This window comes from Pelodiscus sinensis, chromosome 27, assembly GCF_049634645.1.
Source record: "Pelodiscus sinensis isolate JC-2024 chromosome 27, ASM4963464v1, whole genome shotgun sequence".
Taxonomy (NCBI): domain Eukaryota; kingdom Metazoa; phylum Chordata; order Testudines; family Trionychidae; genus Pelodiscus; species Pelodiscus sinensis.
Window position 1 is genome coordinate 9,780,465 of NC_134737.1, and position 23,573 is coordinate 9,804,037.

A 23,573-nucleotide genomic window follows, 5' to 3' on the forward strand; every position below is an offset into this window, starting at 1 on the left:
GAGTAGCGAATATCACCCACCCATCTTGTCTAATATCCTGGGACCAACAGGGTTGCAACAACTCTGCATTCAACCTAGTGGTAAGACTGATAAATCTGGCTGGCTGACCAGACGCAATCCACACAGCAAAGATTACAATACCAGTTTGGGGAAGCAGACGGAGAGCTGCAAACAGCTGCGGAGTGAAATCTGGTCCTATCATCGTAAAACTAGTTAGGGGCAAGATGACACAAAAGCTCCTTTAATTTCACTGGCATATGCACAAACTGCATCAGGTGACCAGTCCGTGAAACCCAGTCTCCTCTTTTCTGTGGAATCCAGCATCTGATGGGTCACAGGATGGGGGAACTCTCCCACACTGTTCTAGGCCAGGGTTACACGTGGGAGGAGGAATTTCCTTCCTGCTCCCTGCAGTGATCAGATTACATGGGCTGTTAGCTGCATAATGACACACATTCATACGGGCCATAAAAATATCCTGCCCTTTACAAAAAATCTAACCCCTGGTATTTGACTCTATGATATCCTGTGGCATGGAGTTCCACAGGCCATCCACAAGCTATAGACCAGATTTTATCATCATAGACTCAGAAGGCTGGGAAGGAACCTCCAGATCATCTAGTTTGACTACTTATATAGCATAGGCCACCACAGGGTAATCAGACATCCCAATATTAATGGCTTTGTCTTATATAGGGCCCTATTACCCAACCCCATTGCTCCCCTATCCCAGTTTTTCACACATGCTATCCAGTCACCCTAGGCCACTAACACAACCCAACAACCACACATTAAACCAGGGTTCACTGCTGGCAGGCTGCCAGATACTTTATTTACCTGAGCATCTACAGGTATAGCCACTCGCAGCTCTTGTGGGCTGTGGTTCACTCTTCCCAGCCAATGTGAGCTGTGGCAAATGGTACCCCAGCCCACACTGCTTCCCACAGCACCCATTGGCTGGGAAAGGAGAACTGCGGCCAATGGGAGCTACGAGCGGCTATACTTGTGGATGAGACAGTAAATAACGTGTCTGGAGGCTTGCCAGCAGCAAGCCTCATCCAGCCTGCTGGTCAGTAATTGCCTACTCCTGCATTAAATCCAACCAGTGAATCATAGAACCATAGAACTGGAAGAGACCTCAGAAGGTCATCAAGTCCAGCCCCCTGCTCTAGGCAGGACCAATTCCAACTAAATCAACCCGTCCAGGGCTTTGTCAAGCCGAGACTTAAACACCTCTAGGGATGGAGACTCCACTACTTCCTTAGGTAACCCATTCCAGTGCTTCACCACCCTCCTAGTGAAATAGTTTTTCCTAATATCCAACCTGGACCTCTCCCAGCACAACTTCAGACCATTGCTCCTTGGTCTGCCATCTGTCACTGCTGAGAATAGCCTCTCTCCATCCTCTTTGGAACCTCCCTTCAGGAAGTTGAAGGCTTCTCTCAAATCCCCCCTCACTCTTCGCTTCTGCAGAGTAAACAGACCCAAGTCTCTCAGCCTCTCCTCATAAGTCATATGCTCCAGCCCCCTAATCATTTTGGTTGCCCTCCGCTGGACCCTCTCCAATGCGTCCACATCCTTTTTGTAGTGGAGGGCCCAGAACTGGACACAATACTCCAGATGTGGCCTCACCAAAGCCGAATAAAGGGGAATAATGACATCTCTGGATCTGCTGGCAATGCTCCTCTTAATGCACCCTCATATCCAGCTCATCCACTGTAACCCCCAGGTCCTTTTCTGCAGAACTACTACTTAATTGGTTGGTCCCCAGCTTGTAACTATGCTTGGGATTCTTCCGTCCCAAGTGCAGGACTCTACACTTGTCCTTGTTGAACCTCATCAGATTCCTTGTGGCCCAATCCTCCAATTTGTCTAAGTCACTCTGGACCCTATCTCTGCCCTTAAGCGTATCTACCTCTCCCCCCAGCTTAGTGTCATCCGCAAACTTGCTGAGGGTGCAATCCATCCCCTCATCCAGGTCATTAATAAAGATAGTGAACAAAACCGGTCCTAGAACCGAACCTTGGGGCACTCCGCTAGAAACCGACCGCCATCCTGATATTGAGCCGTTAATCACTACCCGCTGGGCCCGGCCTTCTAGCCATCTTTCTATCCATCTTACTGTCCATTTATCCAATCCACATTCCCTTAACTTGCTGGCAAGAATATTGTGGGAGACTGTATCAAAAGCCTTGCTAAAGTCAAGGTATATCACATCCACTGACTTTCCCATGTCCACCAAGCCAGTTACCTCATCACAGAAGCTGAAATTAAACCACAGGAAACTAAGCTATTATGTTACACAGGCAGAACCGCGGTGTTCCAATGCCCAAGGCAGCACTCACAGGTGGCACCACTTATCATGTGTGGCCTGAAGCCTTATCATGTGTGGCAGGGCAACACCCCCTTGCCCTCTGCAAACTTCAGAAGGAGAGCCACAGCTCTATACCTGCAAGAGGCTACTGCACCCATGTTAAAAAACGCACCAGGAACCCCCCCAGTCTCCCTGGTTGTGGTTCCAATGGGTGTCCATATTGTTCTTTGTTCCGGGGGCCCCAGTAAATCTTAATCCACCTCTGGCGACAGGTGAAGTTCTCCCACTGACATAGCGCTGACTACATGGCAATTGGGTTGGAATAACTATGTCACTCATAGTTATACCAAAACAGGTCTGTAGTGTAGTCCAGAACCCAGCGTGAAGAAATGTCTCAGAAGCATTTCCCTCTTCGTCTCATCTCCATGGACTACGATTCATGATTCATATTTTATTTCGTGTTGCAGTAGCATGCAGGAGCCCCCGTCTCACATCCAGTCCCCGACCCCTGTGCTTGGGGCAGTACAAACCCTGAACAAAAAGACGCCTCTTAAAATTGTGGAGGTGAAAATAAAAAATGTAGTAAAAATGTGTGTGTGTGTGTCCTTATCCCCCCTCTTGAGGTGTTTTAGCAGGTTTTATATCCCCCCCCCCTTGGGAGTCTTGTATTTTACTTTATATACATTTATTTATTGTGTTTAAAAAAATTGGGCGGGGTAAAAATACTTTAAATAAAATAAAGAAACAAGTGCTGGTGGGAGGGAAAAAAAAATGCAAGGGAACAAGCACAAAACTACAAGTCCCAGCATGCAGTGGGAGCTGGGCGGCTGTGGGACGCGGAAACCCCCATCCTGCCTCGGGAGACACGCTCCCTCCCGGCTGGGCGCTTGCGCGGAACGACAAGCCCCGGCATGCCCCGCGGCGCCGGGAACTACGAGCCCCGGCATGCAGCGCGCGGAGCCGGCGTGCTGCCCCCTGTCGGGCGCCGCGCGGAGGCTGGCGAGAAGGTGACTGACAGCGGGCGGGGGGGAGCGCTGCCCGGCCGGGGTCCCGGGGGTCGAGGCGCGCGGCGGGGGCCGGGCGGGCTGCAGCGCCCCGGGAGCGGGGGGGGGCGGAGCAGCAGCCGGACGCGGGGCCGGGAGCGAGCGCGGCCCAGGCGGCGGCGGCAGGCGCTGACCTTCACGGGAGGGTGAGTGCGGCGGGCGGGGGGCTGCAGCCCAGCCCGGGGTGGGGGGGTCGCGGAGCGGGGCCAGGAGCGGGCCCGGCACCGGCCAGCGGGCAGGGGGGCTCCGTGCAGCGGGGAGCCGGGGGATGCGTCTGTAGCCGCTCAGGGGGAGGCTGGACCCGGTACTGGGGGGGCAGACACGCGTGGGAGGCACACGCCGGACCAACAGGGGGGAGGGGCAGACACGCGTGGGAGGGGGGCGCGTGGGAGGCACACGCCGGACCAACAGGGGGGAGGGGCAGACACGCGTGGGTGGAAGGCGCGTGGGAGGCACACGCCGGACCCGGGACCAGCACGGGGGAGGGGCCGGCACGCGTGGGCGTGGGGGGGCGAGTGGGAAGCCGGACCCGGGACCAGCATCTAGGGGCTCGGAGCTGAGCGCCGCAAAGCGGAGGCGGGAGATGCCCCTTTGCCCCGCAGACCCCATGGCCGAGGGAAGTGGGAAAGCCGGAGTGCGCGCCTGTGCGGGATCCGTGCCTTCTCAACAGCGCAGAAAGCAGATTAAAAGCCAGTCTCCGGGCTCTTATGTAACTTGTTACGATGAGAGAAGCCAGAGCTTGTGTGAGCGTTAGGCAGGGCTGTTCCACTCCAAGCAGCGGAGTTGTGTCCTTGCTCCCTTCACCTTCTGGAAATAACTGGTCAGGGTTTTCTTTAAAAATGAAATCAAGTTTGGCAAGGCCTTCCCCTGGCTTGGCAAACAGCAGGTCAAGTCCTGCAGGAAGGCGTTTGCTGCTGTTACTGAGATGGACAAGTGTTTGGGAACCCTTGGGTGGCAAACTCCCTGGGTGGTTGGTGTGCCATTGCGGTGAGATGTTTAGATGGAGTAATGTGTAGATGCTTAGTGCTCATCCAGTTCGGTTGGCAGTGGGCACAGTATGGATGCAAGAGGGCTTTTTGCTTTTAAAGGACTCTACAAATGTTGGTCTGGGTTTTATGTTTGGTGCTGCATGCTATGTGATGTGTTTATAATCCGAGGCCCTGATCCTGCAGTTGTATCTAGGAGTTGAGTGGTGTCTGTGCAAATCGAGTCTCAGGCTTAGACTCTGTAATATACAAAAACAATCAGATGCAGGGGAAGGAGCTGTATTAGAGCTACTTAACAAACAAACAAACAAACAACAACAACAACAAAACTTAACAGTACTGGAATAGCAGCGGTGTTGTTCAGATTGTGGTAGCTGCCAGCACTTCCTGGATACAAGGGAAGATACATTTTCAGTGTTAACCTGTGTGCAGCTTTCACATGTTTTCACAACATTTTGCAAACCTTAACTAACTAGTATTCACCAGCCCCTTCTGAAATAGAAAGCTCCAGTCCTGCTTTGGGATCCATTAGTGTGAGCCCCCTTTGCTTGTACTGAATCCCATTGGCTCCAAGTGGTGTTAATTCCCATTTTATTGATGGGGAAACTAAGGCACGGACTCTATTTGCAGTTGCTCTGCCTCTTACCATTTATGCCAGGACGTGTGGATGTAAAATGCTGCCTTTCTGATTCGGTGTGGTTTTTACATCTGCGATGCACTGAATGTAAATGACTCCACAAAGTACAGATCAGCTGGGTGTTGGGCCCATGGACGCGGGTCACTCAATAAGCAATTCATTGTGTTCGTGTCTGGGGGTAAAATGCAGGGATGACTGGCTTCCAGTCTTGCACGCTTAGCAGTCAGAACACATTGTGCCAAATTCAGTTTGGGCGCAACTACATTCTCTGATTAATTAATTGCAAAGCAGGAAGGATTGCAACAGCCCTCTAGCACGTTTCCTGATTCCACTGAACCTCAGCAAGTCAGATGATGGGGAAATTTCCCTTTAAAAAAATGTTTATTATTGTTTCTTTTTCAGTGCAACACATTCTTCATGTGATTAGGGGGCTTTCTCCTGGTATTGGATGCAGCAGTTATGGGTTGCTTCTTGCTTCTTTGTGGGCCTGGTGTCTTTCGTGAAGAGAGTTGAACAGATGGTTAGGTTTTTTGTTTACCTCTCGATTTCTTCTACCATGTTATTTGACTTCATGCCACAGTGCTCCTGTGCATGGAGGCTTGGACTGAGGCTGTGTGGAAGGATCCCTGCCTTGAGCTTCTGTTTATGGATGCTGGATCAACACCTAAACATGACACACCCTCTCTGTCACGTAGCCAGATCTAGTATATGGCAGCTGTGGCTTGCTGTATTTCCAGAGCATTTTCCTCTCAGACTAAAAGACAATTACAACAGGACCACTAAGGCCCTGATCTTGCTTTCAGGTCTGTGTGTGCTGGACTTCCATGCTTTGGGCTGTGGCTGCAAGGATCCAACTACAGGATCAGGAACTTTGCCTACATACACATAATCAGTTGCCTACTCATTCATAGTGGTAAAAGGAGCTGGATTGACAGCCCTGCAGTTAATCACAGAGCAGGCAGAAAGAAAGTGGTACCCTATACTTGTTGTAGGGCTATGGAATGGGCACCTTTGAAAGCTCTTTGGGAGTAAGCCAGTTGGACAGCAGAAACCATGTGACTTATGTGACCAATGATGCAGCAGCAAAAGCAAACGAATCCTAAGTATTTGAATCAATAGTCAAGGTGCCATCCTTCATGAGAGGCTTGGTGATATGTTTACTGGTAGGGATGAAAAACAATACATTAAAAATGCAACCATTAAAAATTCTAGCAGTTAAATTGCAGACCCCACAGTCATGTAAAGTATAAAGCAGCTTTATTCTGCTGCCTATTAACTTCATAACTTCATTATGTGAAGGAGTTTGCTCCATGCCAATCGTGATTTTACACATCTCCATCATGTCCCCCTTTAGTTGTCTCTCTTGTAAGATGAACTAGTCCTGGTCCTTTTAAAACTTTTTTGATTGCTGCTACACATAGAGTGGATGTTTTCAGAGAACTAGCCACCATGATGACTTCGAGATCTCTGTCTTGAGTGATAACAGTTCATTTCGACCTCAGCATTTTCTAGAGATAGTTGGAATTATGTTTCCCATTGTGCATCGCTTTTTCATCAACATTGAATTTCATGTGTCATTTTGTTGCCTAGTCACTCAGTTTTGTAACTCTTCACAGTCTGCTTTGGACTTAAGTATCTTAAGTAATTGTGTATTATCTGCATACTTTCTCATCTCACTGTTTGCCCCCTTTTCCAGATAATTTATGGATTATGTTGAACAGCACTGGTCCCAGTGCAGTTCCATGGTGGACCCTGCTATTTATCTTGCTCCCTTGGGAGAACTGACTGTTTGTTCCTACCCTTTGTTTCCTATATTCAGGGAACTTCCTTCTTATCCCTTAGGAGACTTTGTTGGAGGGACCTTGTCCAAGGCTTTCTGAAAGTCCAAGTACACTAGATCCAATTCATCACTCTGGTCCTCATAGAATCATAGAGTTGGAAGAGACCTCAGGAGGTCATCAAGTTCAGCCCCCTGCCCAAGGCAGGACCAATCCCAACTAAATCAACCCAGCCAGGGCTTTGTCAAGCCGGGACTTAAAAACCTCTAGGGATGGAGAGTCCACCCCCTCCCTAGGTAACCCATTCTAGTGCTTCACCACCCTCCTAGTGAAATAGTTTTCCTAATATCCAACCTAGACCTCTCCCACTGAAACTTGAGACCATTGCTCCTTGTTCTGCCATCCGTCACTACTGAGAACAGCCTCTTTCCATCCTCTTTGGAACCTCCCTTCAGGAAGTTGAAGGCTGCTCTCAAATCCCCCCTCACTCTTCTCTTCTGCAGACTAAACAAACCCAAATCCCTCAGTCTCTCCTCATAGGTCATGAGCTCCAGCTCCCTAATCATTTTGGCCAGCCTCCTCTGGACCCTTTCCAATGCGTCCACATCCTTTCTATATAGGGGTCATGCTTGTTGACCCCTTCAAAGAATTCTGATAGATCTGTGAGGCACGATTTCCCTTTACAAAAGCCATGTTGACTCCTTCCCAACGTAGTGGGTCCATTTGTGTGTGGGGTTGTTCGCTACAAGCGACTCGCCCAACTCCAGTACGTTTATACCTGTCCCTGTTCTACTCTACTATTATTTAATTGATTGTCGTCCCACAGTAGTCATGCTCTGCCTCTCTGTGTATCCCCTGATGATCGCTGTGGTATCTGAATGTTGTTATTGCTGCTTGAGATTTTTCTGTAGAAGCTCCTGGTGTATTAGTGATCAGTGTGTGTATCCTGGGCCAGTCACCTTGTGGAGATGGGGTGAGCAAAAAAGCTCAGCAGGTCAGCTTGTGTGTCTATAGACCTATAACCACAAAGTACACACTCTAATGTACAGGTATTTGCAGAGGAGGTCAAGGATGTTTTCAAAGGGGCACTGAGCTTGCCTGATTCCAGGGTTTGCCTTTATCAGTAGGAAACGGCACCAGGGTGTGTTTGGGTGGGACAGCGTGAGTCCAATTTCCGTGTGCTTTGTTTGAAGGCTGTGTTTTTCGGTCCGGAGCAGCTAGTCCATTGCATACACATCCCAATGTTTGAAATAGGACCCTGACTCCCACCTTGTGCTGAGGTTTGCAAAACTGGCCGGTGGAAACCGCAAACTCTCTGCTGTCTGGAAAGGGAAGAGAGCCCTGCATTTCCTAGCAACTGACGTGATTAATCAGTGTGTGTGTGTTGGGGGGTGGAGATCAGCCACAGAGCTTGGAGGATGTAATAGTAAAGCCGGACCTTCAGCTGCAGTAAAATCTGTTGTATAATTTAACACAGACAGACAACACAAGGGGCTTCCCCAGTACCACGGTAGTGAAAAGGGGTTGAAGGACAGCACCTGAAAATACCCTTCTGCTTCTTGCAACTTTTCCCCACCCACAGGAGCTCAGGTGGGAAACCTGGGCCTCTCCTGTCATGGCTGTAACACATGTTGGTTGCCTGACCTGGCCTCTTGTCTTGTGGCATGACTCTGTGCAGAGTGCTGGGAAGCGCTGTACTGTGTTGTGATGCCCTGGCTGGGCTTGTGGAGTCGTGGTGGGATACCAGCTGGGGGTTGTGTGTGGTGCTGACGGTGCTCTGGTGGTTAGGATGCCTTTGGGGCTTTGCTGGTCTGCAGGGCGCTGACTCAGCATGGCTTTCCCATGAGTTTGGTTATTGCTTGAACAACATGATGAGCTGAGGTTTATAGATTGGTTCAGCACCTGTATCTGACAGGGAGGCTCAGGAGAGGCGCATGGGGGTGAGCTGCAGGCTGTGATGTTCTTGTACTCTAATTTAGGTCTAGTGAAAGTGGCTAGAATGTCAGCCCTGGAGAATAAGAGCTTCTAGTTCAGGGAACAGTGCGGGCTGTGGCAAGCTGCCCCACCATGATGCATCGACTAGTTTTTAAGAGGGTCCCTGGAGAGTAGTTCTCTATGGCCTATTTGGTTTTCTTTGCTTAGGAGGTCAGCTACACAGGTGGAACAAACTCCCATCAGAACAAAGAACCGTCACAGACTTCACCATCTTCCACGCCCACCACACGGGTACGTGTCTTCACTCTGCCTTCTCTGCCATAAACACAGAGCAATGTGGACGTTTAATAAAACACCACCGCCTCCCCAAAACAAAACACTCTGCTCTCTGCACGTTTTTCCCCTTTTGGGAAGGATGAGAGCATGTGCGAACCATGCCGGCAAGTCCTGTCATTTAATGCACTGCTGAAAGACGTGCAAACACAGTGATGAAGGTGATAAAAGGAACCTTTTTGGAATAGAATTGCACTGCGGTCTGTGAGGCACTGAATTGATACCCATCAACCTTGTTCCATCTCAGGCCTATCGAGCTCTCCCTTTGCCTATGTAGCTGGTTCTTGGTCACTCTCTCCCTGTTTCTGTCCCTAGATATGGAGTATTTGTAAATCCCCCCCCCCCCCCCCGAGATTAGCTGCAGGGCAAAAGCTTCTGTTAAATACAGTAAATTAGCATGAGCCTGACTTTGTTCTTCATATTAATATCCTTCTGCAACATTAACAATAGGGTGTCAATGCTTAACCGGTTAACTGGTAAGCATCACCCTTATTGGATTAACTGGTTAGCTGGTTAAAGTGGCTTTTACATCTCTAATTGACAATCCAGATTTTGGTTTATGTAGGTACTTATATAGCCAACTTTTGTATAGCATCTGAGCACTCGCCAAGTATATTTATAGATAGAAGTCTTCCTTCTTGTCTCCCGTTTAGGGTGATGCTTATCAGTTTCACCGGTTAACCTTTCACATTCTTTAGCATCCATCCACTAATGCTTTCTCATCCTCAGGGAAGGAGGCAGCCCCAGCTGGTAGGAGGAGTTCTGTGATGGGAACTTTCTGATCTCGGGGGTATCTGGGTTATACTGGTGGAAGAGAATGTGGGTGATTGGAAGCCATGGCAGTGGGAGTAAAGACTTTCGTTAATGCAGATGTTTCCTTTCCCTTGTGCATGTGAGCCCCATGGTTAAGTTCTCTCTGGGCTGGCTGATCCAGCTGTATCCAGGGGGTAGAGATCCAGTGTCGTGTTTGTTATTGTTACACATATTTATTGTGGCAGCAGGGAGAGGGAAAAGGGTGGGAGAGGAAACAAAGGGGAAGTGGCTGGCCGGAGACTGGACAGCAGGTTAGTGGCAGAGCTGGGAATAGAATTAGCCCATTTGAGTCCCAGTTTGGTACTTTAGCCACTAGCCCATGATGCCTCTCAATGATACTGGTGACTCCATTATTCTAAGTTTGGCAAGATGTCAGGAACTGTGATTTTTCCAGGGCAGGACACCTCTCTTTGGACGACACCCCAGTCGAAAAAGACAAGGCCCACTGAAGAAAGCATGGCATTGTGCTTTCCTGGGTCTGATTCATGCTGCCTCATGGTGACCGTTTCTGGGCAGGGCCTGCCATGATGCCCTGTTTGTTTCAGGAAATGTTACAAGGAATTTCAGAGTTGTGGAAGCTGGTACACTCAGTGTTCTACAGTATCGTAAAAGAGTGCATGGTTTGAAGCTCGGAGCAGGTCTGGCATGACTAGGCAACAGTGGTTCCTGTAGTCACGTTGGCAAAGCATAGCAGGGGGTGGGGAGAACCTGGGATTGCTGAAGCAACAGATTCTTCTTGCACCAGGTATGGGCAGTCTGCTCAGGTCTTCAGGCCTGTAAACAGGTGGGGCGGATTCCAAGGGCCTGGGGATGCTGGCTGCTGGTACTGTGCCCCTGGGCCCTTTAAATTGCTGCCGCATGCTTGGTGTGGCTCTAAAGCCTGTGGGGGCCCGCATTTGGTGAGGAGGACTGGCTGCCCTGGCCCTGCCCTTTCCACCCGAGGTCCCGCCCTTTCCACCCAAGGCCCTGCCCTTTCCAGGAGTGCGGCGATGACTCGATTACCATCTCTTGAGGCTGAGGCTATGGGAATGGTGCACCAGCCTCCAGAAGACAACTGCAGCCTGGAGAACTCTAGGCTTGCACGGGAAACCGTGGTACCCCAGCCACACTGTATCAGCGCCTTCTGGGTTCACGCTGTGATGCATCGGCATGGAGAAGCTTGTTAGCACTTCCTAGCCACTTTGGGAAATTGCTAGCAGGCCGTTCCCACCGCCTCGTCCTGCTTCCACGTTGGCTGGTGGCAGTTTCCCGGGAAACGTTCCTGGTGAGCCACGTCGTGACTGAGAGGAAGATGAAAGTTAGAGGGGGCCTGTTAGAGAGTCCACTTCTGCCATTCTTTTCTGAAAAGCAGGAAATACTTTCCGAGGTGCAGAAAGAGAAGTTTGGGCTAATGTGCACTGGAAGACAAAGGCATTTTTTTCCCAGATGCATCACAGAAATAAAAAGTAACTCTCTTTCTCTGCGTATCTTCTTTAGAAAGAGCTCTGGAAGGTCCTCAAGTGACTTATAATAATGTCATGCCTCTGCCTCATGACAGTGCATTTTGAGTTTGTGTGGGTTTCCTGTTGGAGAAGAAATCACTGAGAAAGAGACCGGACACTTTCATAATTTGACTTGTTTATTTACAGCAGGGGTGGAGACCCAAAGGCGTGGGGTGCTCCTGGCCCTCAAGGTTCGGGACTCCCCCCAACACCCGGGGGGCTGGAGCACACAAAATCTACTAGTCTGGGCTAGTGCAAATGCAGGGTATTTTCAAAACCGCTGCTCCTACACTCAGTGCCACCTGGTGGCTGCCCCACAGCAATGATCTCCCAAAATGCCAAAGCGTTTCACTAACTTCTTTGATTTTTCTGCACTTCAGTGTTGCTTTTGCTGATGTAAACAAGTAATGTAGCTATAGATAGTACATTATAAAGAAAGAAGAATGCCACACAATTTCCCTGTGAATAGAGGAAGAGAGAGAACGAGAGAACCACATGTGACCAATGTTAGTCATATTGCTCAGTGCACATCTGGGAAGTGCTCGTACCATGGTGTCGAAGGCAGTGTAAAAACTCAGTAGATAGGCGACTGGAGCCTGTGAGGGGTGGGTGGTGTAGGGAGGGCCATGCAGAGGAACAGGTAGGGGACAAGAGGGAGCACCTCATTTAGCAATCAAAATTTTGGTAGGGGGCCAACTGGGTGAACCCAGGTGCTACCACGAGTCACTGAAATGTAACTTCAGAAAAGTCTGAGTGAATTTAGCATTGGCCACGCGAGCTGAATTGACTCCTGCGTTCTTTTCCAGATTCTGTCATTAACGTGCTCGGTTTCTAACTTCTTGCACATTAGAAATAAGGCATATGTTTTTAACAGCAATGGTGATTCATTGTTGGAATAACCGAGTGGTGATTCTCCGTTGGTTGGTGTGTTCACATCCAGACTGGATGCCTTCCTGGAAGATACGCTTTAGTCAGACACAAGTTCTCGAAGTCAGCCAGAGGTTATTACTGGAGTGAGGGGGTGAGGTTCCATGGTCTGCAACATGCAAGAGGTCAGATTTGATGATCACACTGGTTCCTGCTCTTACTTTAAAGTCTGTGAATATGCAATGCAGAAATATAACTCTGTGGCCTGTGTTATACTGGAAGTTGGATTAGATCAGAGGTTCTCAAAGTGTGATCTGCAAACTTCCTAACTGTCAGGGTGTTTAAACACTGGAATAAATTGTCTAGGGCGGTTGTGGAATCTCCGTCCCTGGAGATATTTAAGAGCAGGTTGTCTAGACATCTATCAGGGATGATCTAGATGGTGCTTGGTCCTGCCATGAGGGCAGGGGCCTGGACTTGATGACCTCTCAAGGTCCCTTCCAGTTATAGAATTCACAGACTCATAGAATCCTAAAAGTGGTGTTGGTGTTGATTATTTATTATACATTTTCTTCATACAATATCAAGGGTAAAATCCAGCAGTTTTTTTGGGATTAGTGGGGAGATATATATATGGTCTAACTCAGGTTATGTAGTATACAGCCTTATTTTTAGGGACTTAAATGGTATGGTAAACTTGGCATGCAACTGTGTAGACTTTGCACTGGTTTTATTTTTATTTTGTGTTAACTTTAGAAGCAAAACACCTGGTTTAATAATGAAGTGTTAGTTTTTGTTTAAAATACAGACTTTGGGCCAATGGCATTACTGGCGCAGTTTCCACAGACATTGCTGGCGTCACGTGGTTCTAATGTGAATGCCTGGGATTTAAAGAGACCTGGGTAGCATGTCCAAAAGAAGATAAAAAGAAGATAAAAAGTGGGCTCAAACCTAATGGAAATGTTAATGAAATAGATTGTATTGCTTTTTCTCTGCATCTCTCTATCCGTGCCTCTCAAATGTCCCTTGTCGTGGGTCTTCTCTACATGGAAACACTCCACTGATTTCATTTAAATCCGTTTTAAAAATAATCCAATTAAACTGGTGTGAACGCCACTGTTGATGGTCTTGTTTTAGTTTAAAAGTGGCGTATTCTGATTTATATGAAACCTGTTGTAAGCAAAACTTGGAAAATGTCACTTTTTATTGGTATAAGAGTAGCTATGCAGGGATCTATACAAGTTGAACTAAATTCTTTTTTTTTTTTTTATTGAGGAAGCATCTGGGAACCTGAGTCTCTGGGATCCAGCTGTTATTGTGCTAGGCACTACATAGACCTGGAGCGAAAAGACAGCCCCTGCCCCAAAGAGCTTACAGTCTGATCCGTTTAAAGTTCAGTTAAATTGCTGCAATTTTTTGCATAGATAAACCCCCAGACCAAGGGTCATTGATGTTTCCCACAGAGTAAGGGTCCCCCACTTTTACTGTTTGAAAATTGTTTACTTCAGAAATAAGAATTCTTGAAACCAAAGTTATAGGTAGTCATTTGTACTAAGGGAAGGAATAGCAGAACATTTACAATTTCTTTTTACATGACGGTTTATTACTTGCCATGTGCTATCCATCCTTCCTCCACCCCATCACTGGCATATGTGGGTAGTTCTGTTTTGGATTGCAGTAACCCCCGAGAGTGTTGAAAGCTAAGCACAATGGTGCAGTTAGTTTCATGAGAACCAGGAAGGGTGGCTTAGTAGAAACAGAAAGTGAAACAGATCAGGCCTGCTTCACCATGGTATGCGAGGCTAACTCCATAGACGGTGCTGCCCTCTCTTGTGCCATCAGTGGTGAAAACGAAGCCAATCGGGTGTTTTTAAGATGGGCGAGTTTTCGCTTGGGGGTGGAGGAAGGGAACTGCTGATTCATCCTTTGTATTTCTGAGAGCAGGGTGCTTTTTTTTTTTTATTCGGGCTGGGATCAGAGCAGCTAGTCACATGACTGATTTGTCAGACTCCCTCGCAGCCTGGTGGGAACTCTCAAAAGCCTCAAAGCTGCAGCAAAACTGAAGTAAACAGTGTGTTGTAATATTAGCAGATGATAATGCAAACCACAGGCAAGCCAGAGGGTGGGCGGGGGGGAGGAGGGAGGGAGGGAGGGAAGAGGAAGAGAGATGCTTCCCTGGCTGGCAAGACATGTTTATAGGCAGGGAACAGAGGGGGGACTTTTTGGAGGGAATGGGAAAAGATTCCTCTAGCTTAGGGGTGGCCAACCTAAAGCTGCGAAGGAGCTAGAGTTTACCAATGCACGTTGCCAAAGAGCAACCGTTCTATCTCACCAGCCCTCGCAGCCCCCTCTGGTCAGTGCCTCCTTCTCCTTTTCCTCCTGCCCACTGGGATCAGCTCTTTTTCCGTGGGAGACACTGGAGGAGGGAAGCATGGGTGTGACCGGCTCAGTGGAGAGGGTAGGAAGTGGCAGGAGCCTAGAGGGACAGCGCCTAGGGCAGTGAGCACCCTCCGGCCCAGTGGAAAGTTGGCACTGGTAGCTCCAGCCCTGGATTTGGAACCTATGCAAGGAGCTGCGTATTAACTTCCGAAGAGCCGCATGTGGCTCTGGAGCCACAGGTTGGCCACCCCCGCTCTAGCGTCATGAATTATTGAGAACAGCACTAGCTTCAGGGCGCAAGGAACCTTTTTTGGGTTGGAGGCCACTGACCCACAGAAAAATCATGGGGGGGGGAGGGCTGCACACAATAGAGGAGCGAATAAAGACCCACAACAGCAAACAACCCCTCATTGACGTGGCCCTTGACTGAGGAGAAAGCACTCCTGACATTCTTCTTGCACATCAGAGCCTGGGAGGGGCTAGGCAAGTAGATTTTGTGTGCTCCGGCCCCACAGTGGAGAAGGGAGGAGGGAGTAAGGGCTGGAGTGCCAGCACACGCTCCCCAGTGCTGGCGGGGGTGGCGGCGTGTGAAGTCCGGAGCCTTGGAGGCTGGATCCAGACAGGCCGGGGACTTAGGCCCTGGGCATGACGGCTACTTTCCCTGGTCCTTTTGGAGAAGAGAAGGGGGCAGTTTGGTGTAAGCATGGAGTGATTGAGGGGCCGGTGAGACCAGACCCACGCCCTGTCTGCCATGCCCCGTCCATGGGGACAAGGTGTCAGAGGATGCCAGATGAATTGGAACGGCAGACTTGTATAATCTAGTGCGGAGGGAGCTGTTCCACGCCATTGCCCTGCAGAGCTCAGGCGAGGGGAGAGCGATGCAAGTCAGTCAGTCAAATTGCCAGTTACTTCTCCAAGCCACTCGCTATATTTAAAGTCACCAATGTGGGAAGTACGGCTTGGTCACCTCACCTCTTTCCTCATCTGAAACAGGTCCGGGGCAGGAGCTGAATCCAAGTCCTCAGGGCTCAGGCCCTATTCCTTTCTCTCAGGACTCAGACTTGTGCCTTTCTGCTCCTGTGGATTGCCCCTTTCCTAGGCTCCATCCCTTCATGCCCCAAACCTCTCCTCCTTTGAGGAAGCTGAGCCGCAGTGCTGATAATCAGCAAGTGCTGCTTTGGCCAGGATCTCTCAGCTCGCCTGCGGTCGAGTTGGCACCAATCACGGTCTGGTGGTCTGAGCATTGGGGCAGCTTTCAGTCGCGCCATTGGGAATGCAGGATAGAGGCGTGCACCAGTAGGGCTGGATCCGGACCTTTGGTTGCCAGATCTTTGGTCACTCCATAGTTTTCAATGGAATTACTCTGGGGAAACAAATCCGACTCAGTAAACTCTAAAATGCAGGGCTCATGCCGAGTGGAAGGGAGGGGGATGGAGCAAAGCTGGCATCACCGATTTCTCCGCTGTCAGTTACATTTTTACAGCTCAGAGGAGAGGGCTGGGGGCTGGGACAAAGGTAGATCTGGATGTGAAAGCAGGGACAGTTGAGGGCTATTTGGGAAGTCGTCACACTCTGTTCTTTGACTTGTTTATTATTGGGTTTGAGCAACAGCTGCAGCTCCTGTGTCCAGAGAGGCTGAGAACTCATAGGGCGGTGCAGGCACGGTACAATTACATGCAATCCACCTTCTGTTAAGCCTCCCGGCAGCCCACGGGGCCTGGCTGGTGCACATTTATAAATACTACCTGCTTCCTAGCACTGCGGTGCATCCTCCCAAACAACTGAAGTGAGGGAGGGGGGTGGATAGAGGTTTCATGTGGGCCCATCTCCCTTAGGGGAAAAGTGCAAGGTTCCTTTAACTACTGAATGACTTGTCCCTTTTGTTGGAGCTTGCCAGAAGCTTGCAGGTATATCTACATTCGAGATGGAGCTGTCCCAGCTCAAGAAGTCGTCATGCAAGCTCAGAGTTAGCACGCTAAAAGCAGAGTACTGATCTCTTTCTGATTTCTGTTACCGCCTAATTTGCGCCTCTGTATCTCCTTTAACTGGTTTGGAATTACTCCAGATTTACACCTGTCTGAGTCAGGGCAGACTCAGATTTTTCTTGTGTACTGGTCTTATGTGCAAATTACTGGACCCTGAGCCTTTTTTTTTTAAGTTGCCCCACCCACACCCATAAGGGGCACAGAGGCAGCCATTAAAAAGTGCGGCTTTTGCTGAAATTAATCTGAAGAGCTGCCATTTCCCCCCGTGGAGGCTTTGGGCAAGGTTATTTTGATTTTTTTTTCTTTTGCCTGTTGTCTTAGGATTTTTGGCAACACTATTAAACCGGTACCCATGTGCCAGATGGCAGTCTGGAGGGGCATTTTATTTTTTTAGAGATGTGATTTTTATAATCTTCAGCAACACGCTTTAGAAATTTTTTTAAAGCAAATTTTAAACCAAGATTCTGTGGACAAAATTCAGAAAGTGACAGTATATGCCTCAGGTTGGCAAATGGCTGTCAAATTACCACTTGAATGGCTCTTTCACTTGTTCTGCTAATAGGTCTGTTAGGCTTTTTCTCTTTTTAGTTAAGCAGATCCTCTTTGGAGGAAGCAGAGCCACAAACCAAGGATAGGAAGAGGCGGGTGGGTGGACACTAAGACCCAGTGGTGCCCCAAATTTTCAGTTGCCCTACGCAACTGCATATTCTGCATATGGGTAAGGACAGCTCTGCTCAAGGGTAAAACAGATGCAAGGGGGCGTTTTAATCATCCAGTCCCTGGGTGTTGTGGGTTCCCCTCGCCTCATTTCCTAGGCTACTGAGCACATATTGATTTGCCTTAAATGGGGGATTGATCTGCTGTGTCGCCATGATGTGTGGTCTTGTGACTCTGTTAGGACAGACTTTGGTGAGCTTTGCTCACTTGACATAACCCACTTACTTTTCCCCCCTTCTCCTCACTGCTGGGCTTGTGATGCTTCATTCTGGTGGGGGAAAGTCATTCTGGATTGCTGCCCCTCCTCGTGAGTGCACAGCTGGCCAGATGCACTACAGAGTTGTTCTCTCTGTGCATCGTCTGTTGGCGGCCAGGTCCCCGGGCAGAGTGGAGCACAGCGATGGTGATCCCTGTCTGTTGTTTCCATACCAGCTTCTTCCCACTTCCAGCAACTTGCCTCGGGTGCATACCCAGAGTCCTTTGCAGCAATTACCTGGTTCCTTGTCGAGAGTGAAGGGAATAAGTGCAAAGGCACCTGGTATTTGAGGAAGACTGGCTGCTAGGGACCGGCATGGAATCAGGCTGGTCCTGTTCCTTTCTCTTCCCACGTAGCATGGTGCTGGGTTGAGGGCCATGCTTCGAAGTGTGGCTGGTCATTGATCTCTCTGCCTGGGGTTTGCTTTTGCTCCCTGAGGGTGAGGGCAGTGGCAGAAAGAGGGTAAGCGAGCTGCTTTTATTTATCCTGTCACTGCTGCCCCAAACGGCAGCCAGGGGCATGGTGGTGTGTCCTAGGAGATGGAGGTGTCTGGCACATTGGGTCAGAACCAGATTCTGCCGTGTGCCGGGGACAGCACCTGTCCAGTTAAGGTGGCTGTGGGCACTCTGGGAACCTGAGGTAGATGGAGCTTGCCGGTCCCCCTCCCACAGGGGACACCGCTAGCCCTCGTTCTGCTGTTACGCAGGTTTTGCTCCCCGCCCCGGAGTGGTAATGTTTTCACTGTGCTAAATGTCTGGGCTGCTTCTGACTGTGGTATTTAAAGTAAGGAAGGGAAAACATTTGGCCTCTGACCCAAGTGCCTGTTAACAACACAGCGGTCCACGTTGCTGAGATGCCGGAGCTAAAAACAGGCCCTGTGAGTCAGTCGCTCATTGGCTTCCTGCCCTTATTTGCCCAGGTCCCCCCTCCTGGGAGACTCCAGGGGGGCGGCAGTGCCTAGTAAAGGGCTGCTTTTCCCTTTCAAGGTTGCGTGTCCCTGGTGAGATGAAGGGAGCCCCGCCCAGGATGCTGCCCTTGGGGCTGTGGGCGGTTGCCTTCTGTCCATCTGCCTCATCAATCTCTCCACCCCTGCTTGCTTCAGCCGTGAAGTAGCTGGGACAGAATTTCACAGTTTGCCACCAGGCTTATGCAGCCAGGTGCTAAGGATGTTTGGAAACCGCAACCTCAATTCACTTTTCCCTTGGAGTCCTTGTCCCCCGGGGTCCTTGTCCCCCTGTGTCTCGGCCCCTTTCCAAAGCCAAGTGAACATTGGACAGGTTTTGTTTCTGTTTCAGCTGCTGGTGAGCAGTAGGACCGGGTTTCCACATAGGAGTGTTGCCTGTGTTGTGCTCACGCTGCTTTGCCTTGGGACATGTGCTAGATGGGATTGGATTGGAGAGTGAGTCGGGTGAACGGCATGGTAGTGCTTGCCACAAAGCATCACTAATGAGATGATAGCAGCATGTGGGCAGTAATCCCTTAATGTGCAATGAGCGTGTGAGTAGTGCAGTGCTTGGACACCATGGATAAGCACCAGTGCACAACAGGTATGCCAGTGGTGTACTTCTGGTGCACAACTAGTACGCCAGCGGGGCACGAATAAGACATCAGTGGTGCATGACCAGTATGCTAATAGTGAACTGGTGATACAGTAGAACCTCAGTGTATCACACACCTTGTTTGGAACCAGAAGTACGCAGTCAGGCAGCAGTAGAGACCTCCCGAAAAGATTGGTACTGTGTGAAACGGAAACTAGTGAAAAACGGAGGGGAAAGAAGCATTCTTTTTCCGCATAAAAAGTTTAAAACTCGTATTAAGTCAGTGTTCAGTTACAGACTTCTGAAAGAACAACTGGTACGAACAATTCAGGTACAGGCACAATTCGTGCGAACAATTCAGAGTTACAAACAACCTGCCTTCCCGGGACATTGAGAATTCGGAGGTACTGCTGTACATCAAGAGCATCCCAAGGCTACCCTGCCAGTTCACAGCCAGTACTCCAGAAATGTGCCATGACTGTTCCTCCAGCACACCAGCAGTCAGTTGTTTCACTGTACCCCCAAACCACACGGCTGGCGCTCCCACATGCCCCCCCACTTATGCGAGTTACCTACCAATATGCAAGTGCAAGCCTCTATTTCCGTTAGCTTTTCTGGGGCTGTGGAAAGCTTTCCCATAAATGAGAAGCACTACAAAGATGGCAGATGCTATCGAGGAGGTACTAAGGATTAGTCCTAGGCCGTGCCTTTACTTACCCGGAGGTTTGAATTAAGATACGCAACTCCAGCTGTGTTAATTATGTAGCTGGAGTCGACGTATCTTAATTCAAACTTTGGTGCCATCTCCACAGCGAGACATCAACAGGAGCAAATACTTGTGATTCGAGGGGTACTGGCATCGATGGGGGCACCCTCAGTGTTGGATTTAGTGGGTCTTTATGAGACCCACTAAATCAGACGCTGGAAGATCAATTGCTGCAGCGTCGATCTCGGTGTAAGTATAGACGTGGCCTCAGAGTTTAAGGCCAGAAGAGACCATTAGATCCTCTAATCTCACCTGTGTATCTCCAGCCAGCCCTCCCTTCAGTGTTCAGTATGTGAAGAGACTTGGCCACCTCGGCCGAAGCCTTGCGAGAAGCTGCCTGAGCCACAGGGATTGTTTTCCAATGATACAGTTTCTCAGGACTTGCCAAGTGCTTAAAATAACCTGAGCATCACTGACCAGCCTTCGTCTCAGTATGGGCCAATGGGATACATCTCTCAGGTTTGCCCTATGCTGCTCCCCATAAAAACCAAGACTTCCGGTCCTTTGGAGATGTGCCTGGCTAAGGTGGGGCAGACCCCTGACTTATCTCACCTTGAGCAATAGGTTGCAGAGCTGCCTGCTCGGAGCTGTCTGTTTTGGAGGGCTTGGGTGAGGAGGCTTTTGGCAGCTTTTGGCCTCTCCTCTCGGTCTGGGCCTGATCTTGGGTACGGATGTAAGCGACTAGTTGCTTCCCTCCCCTTGCTGCCTCTATCAGAGTAGCAAGGGGGAGAGCAGGAGCCTGTGCTGGGGGAGCCAGCTTAAAATCTGTATTCCAAAGGGAGAGGCGCAGCAGTCGGGACCTGGTGAGAGCAGGGACTAAAGCGGTTCCTGCTTGCTCTGGGTTCCCCGCTGCGCCTCTGCTTCCCCTGTCGGGTTCCCTGCTGTGCTTCTGCCTTTGAAATGTAGCAAGAGCCGCGGGCAGCTTTTGCTATATTTCAAAGGCAGAGGCGCCGTGGGGCTAGCGAGTGCCCCCCTCCCTCCTGATCGACTAACCGAGTAGTCGATGGCAATTCCATTGACTACTCAATTAGCTGATGAACTGAAATTTAACATCCCCACTCCTGGGAATGGCGGGGCATGACTGATTGGAATCGGTCTGTACCGCAGGACTTCGGAGAGCAGTGTCAGGATGAGAGGGACCAGCCCCTTCGTGGCCGTGTTGCGGCAAACTGACGAGCGTGGGGCGTGGGAAGGGCATGGGAGCCTGGCCTCGGTTCTCACTGGAGGGTCAGAACTGTTCCCGTCTGGCGGTTCAGTGGGCTCGAGATGGGGCTCACTCAGTTGGGGAGCAGACAGGTGCCACGGTGGCGTAGGATGCTGTCCGGTGGCTGGGGCAAAGTCCTGCCCCTTGTGTCCGTCTAACCGGAGGAGCAAGGTCTGTGGACACTGAACTCCCCATTCACCTGGCAGGGTCCCTCTGGGGGAGGCTGGGGCAGAGGAGGAAGCTTGCCTTGTGACTTCTAGAGCCAGCCTGGCTCTGGGTGCAAAGCGGAGAATTCCAGTCTCTAGGCTTGCCAGTCCAGCTCCGTTCCCCAGCCCTGAACGTTAGGAGGGCTTAGGATGCTCAGGAGATATCTGTGCCCCGTTCCCGTACGCACGGGGGCAGGACCAGCCCGTCTTGCAGTTGTAGACGCCTGATTCTGATCTGCGTCAGCGGCACCGAGGGGGAGTTTGCTTGTGAGAAGGGTGCTCAGCACCCCTCCCCCCCGCCAATCTAGCAATGTGCAGCCGAGGTCTGTATGCATAAACTGGTAAATAAACAGAGGCCTTCGGTGTCCTTCCTAGCTATTTAAATCCCCTGGCAAGCGAAAAGCTAAAGATAGGCCCTTCAGCTCAGCTGGCCTGGGAATCCTGGCAGTGGGAGCCCTGCCTTGGGGCCTCTCTGACCCCAAACACAAAGAGGGGAGGCAGTCAATAGAGTTGCCACAAGGGAGGGTGTGTACTGGATTCCCTGGGTGGCAGTGTCAGCTGTGCGAGCTGTCACATAGCCTCCTTGTCACGGTCGCCCTCTGAATCGGAGTCACGCTCTGGGTGTTCCTGCCGGTGCCAGCTCGGCGTGTGAGCCTCCTGGTGCCAATGCCACGTCTGTGCCGGGAATTCGCTGTCTGCCTGAGCTACGGTTGTGCGAGGGGGGAGATTCCGAAGGCATCGACGGGGGGGTGTAGCTGGCCGGGCGTGTGCAAGAGCCCGCATCCTTCCCCCTGGGGGTGGGAACCAACTGTGAATATTCTGCACCATTACCTGGCCAGTGCCAGCCACAGAGGGGCAGGGGAAATGCTGCAATGGGGTTTCAGTTTGTAGCCACAGCTGCTCCCCTTTGGCTCACCCCGCTTTGCTGCATGCATCGTCTTTGTGAATGCAGCCGTTTGGCCTGCTCGTCAGCTACCTGACAGGCCAGCACTGTTACATGTGGGGTGCCCGTCTGCGGGGGCAAAAGCTGCATTAGTTGTGCTTCTCTCCTCTCCCCCCAGCCTGTGCAACCCTCTCGTGGGCAAGGGGGGAGGGGAGAAGAGCAGGCCCAAGGAAACCAAAAAATGAGACCCAACATACAGGTGTGTAGAAAGGATGTAAAAACCCAAAAAAAGAGTTAACCTGTTACATGATTTGTTTAACTGGTTTACCGCTATGCTGCGGGTGAGGGTGCTCTGGTCTGCTGTGCTGCAAGTGGGGTCCAGCCAGCTGTGCCGGCTGCAAGGAGGGGGCTGCTTCAGCCCATCAAGGTCCTGGGGAGGGGGCCAGCCATGAGGTTCTGCTGTGGCTGTGGGCAGGGGGCTGCTCTGGCCAGGCTCGCCCCAGTTGCAGGTAGGAGTCTGCTCCAGCCGGGTCGGTTAACCTGTTACTGGGTAAGTAGTCAAATAAGCCTACTGCTTACCAGGTAACTGGTTAATGGTTTAACCTCTTACATTCCTAGTTTGTATAGTCAGAATGGACATTGGCTTGGATTGTTAGGAACAAAGAGGAGGCCAAGCCAATGCAGCCCCCCCCCCCCATTGAGACATCTTGAATTTGTGGGCCAGTTTGGATGTGAATCCGGGCTTTCCATCTCTCAGGTTGGGAGCGGATGGCCATGTCCCGTGCCACTGGATATTCTACAGTCTGCTTCTCCGTGATCCCAGCCCCTTGTGCAGTCAGTCACTCCGGTGCAAAAATGAGCGTGAAACACTACTGAATGGGAGTGCTTTGTACCTACGCTGCCCCCGTGGCAAGGAACTCCCCAAGGTGCAGGCAGAATCAGCTCACCGATACTTGTGCAAGGTGGGTGTAAAACTCTAGTATGTCAGCCCTCTCCCCTTGCTCGCACTCAGAGCAACATTGAGTCCTTTCCACACAGGTACAGGTTGGATATTAGGAAAAACTATTTCCTTATGCGGGTGGGGAAGCACTGGGATGGGTTCCCTAGGGAGGGGGTGGAATCTCCATCCCTAGAGGTGTTTAAGTCTCGGCTTGACACAGCCCTGGCTGGGTTGATTTAGTTGGGATTGGTTCTGCCTTGGGCAGGGGCTGGACTTGATGACTCTTGAGGTCTCTTCCAGCTCTATGAGGTGGCAACGTGTCCGCAAGCTGCGAGGTGAACGGAGAGCTAAACCGACAGCCTGGCTGGGGACCAAGCACGTGTCCTTATTCTCAGGTCAGGATCAGGATCTGACCAAACAGGCCCAGCCACTGGGCTAGGATGTGATTCATTTGCAAGGGCAAATGCAAATAACATAGCCCACTCATCTCTGAAGTGCACCTTGGGTCCCCA

General features: G+C 50.5%; 1 protein-coding gene across 6 annotated transcripts in view; it reads left to right on the forward strand.

The window, feature by feature from the left end:
• Window positions 1–3,182: 3,182 nt before the first annotated feature.
• The window catches only part of TFEB (transcription factor EB), a 91,846-nt gene continuing 71,455 nt past the window's right edge, over window positions 3,183–23,573 (forward strand). For 2 of the 6 annotated variants that reach the window (XM_075910350.1, XM_075910348.1), the window contains exon 1: window positions 14,381–23,083. The gene's annotated coding sequence lies outside the window, so the exon portion shown is untranslated. Of the gene's footprint in view, window positions 3,322–3,345; window positions 3,504–14,380; window positions 23,084–23,573 lie in introns of those variants that run through there. The other 4 variants (XM_075910345.1, XM_075910347.1, XM_075910342.1 and 1 more) reach the window with 4 other exon arrangements.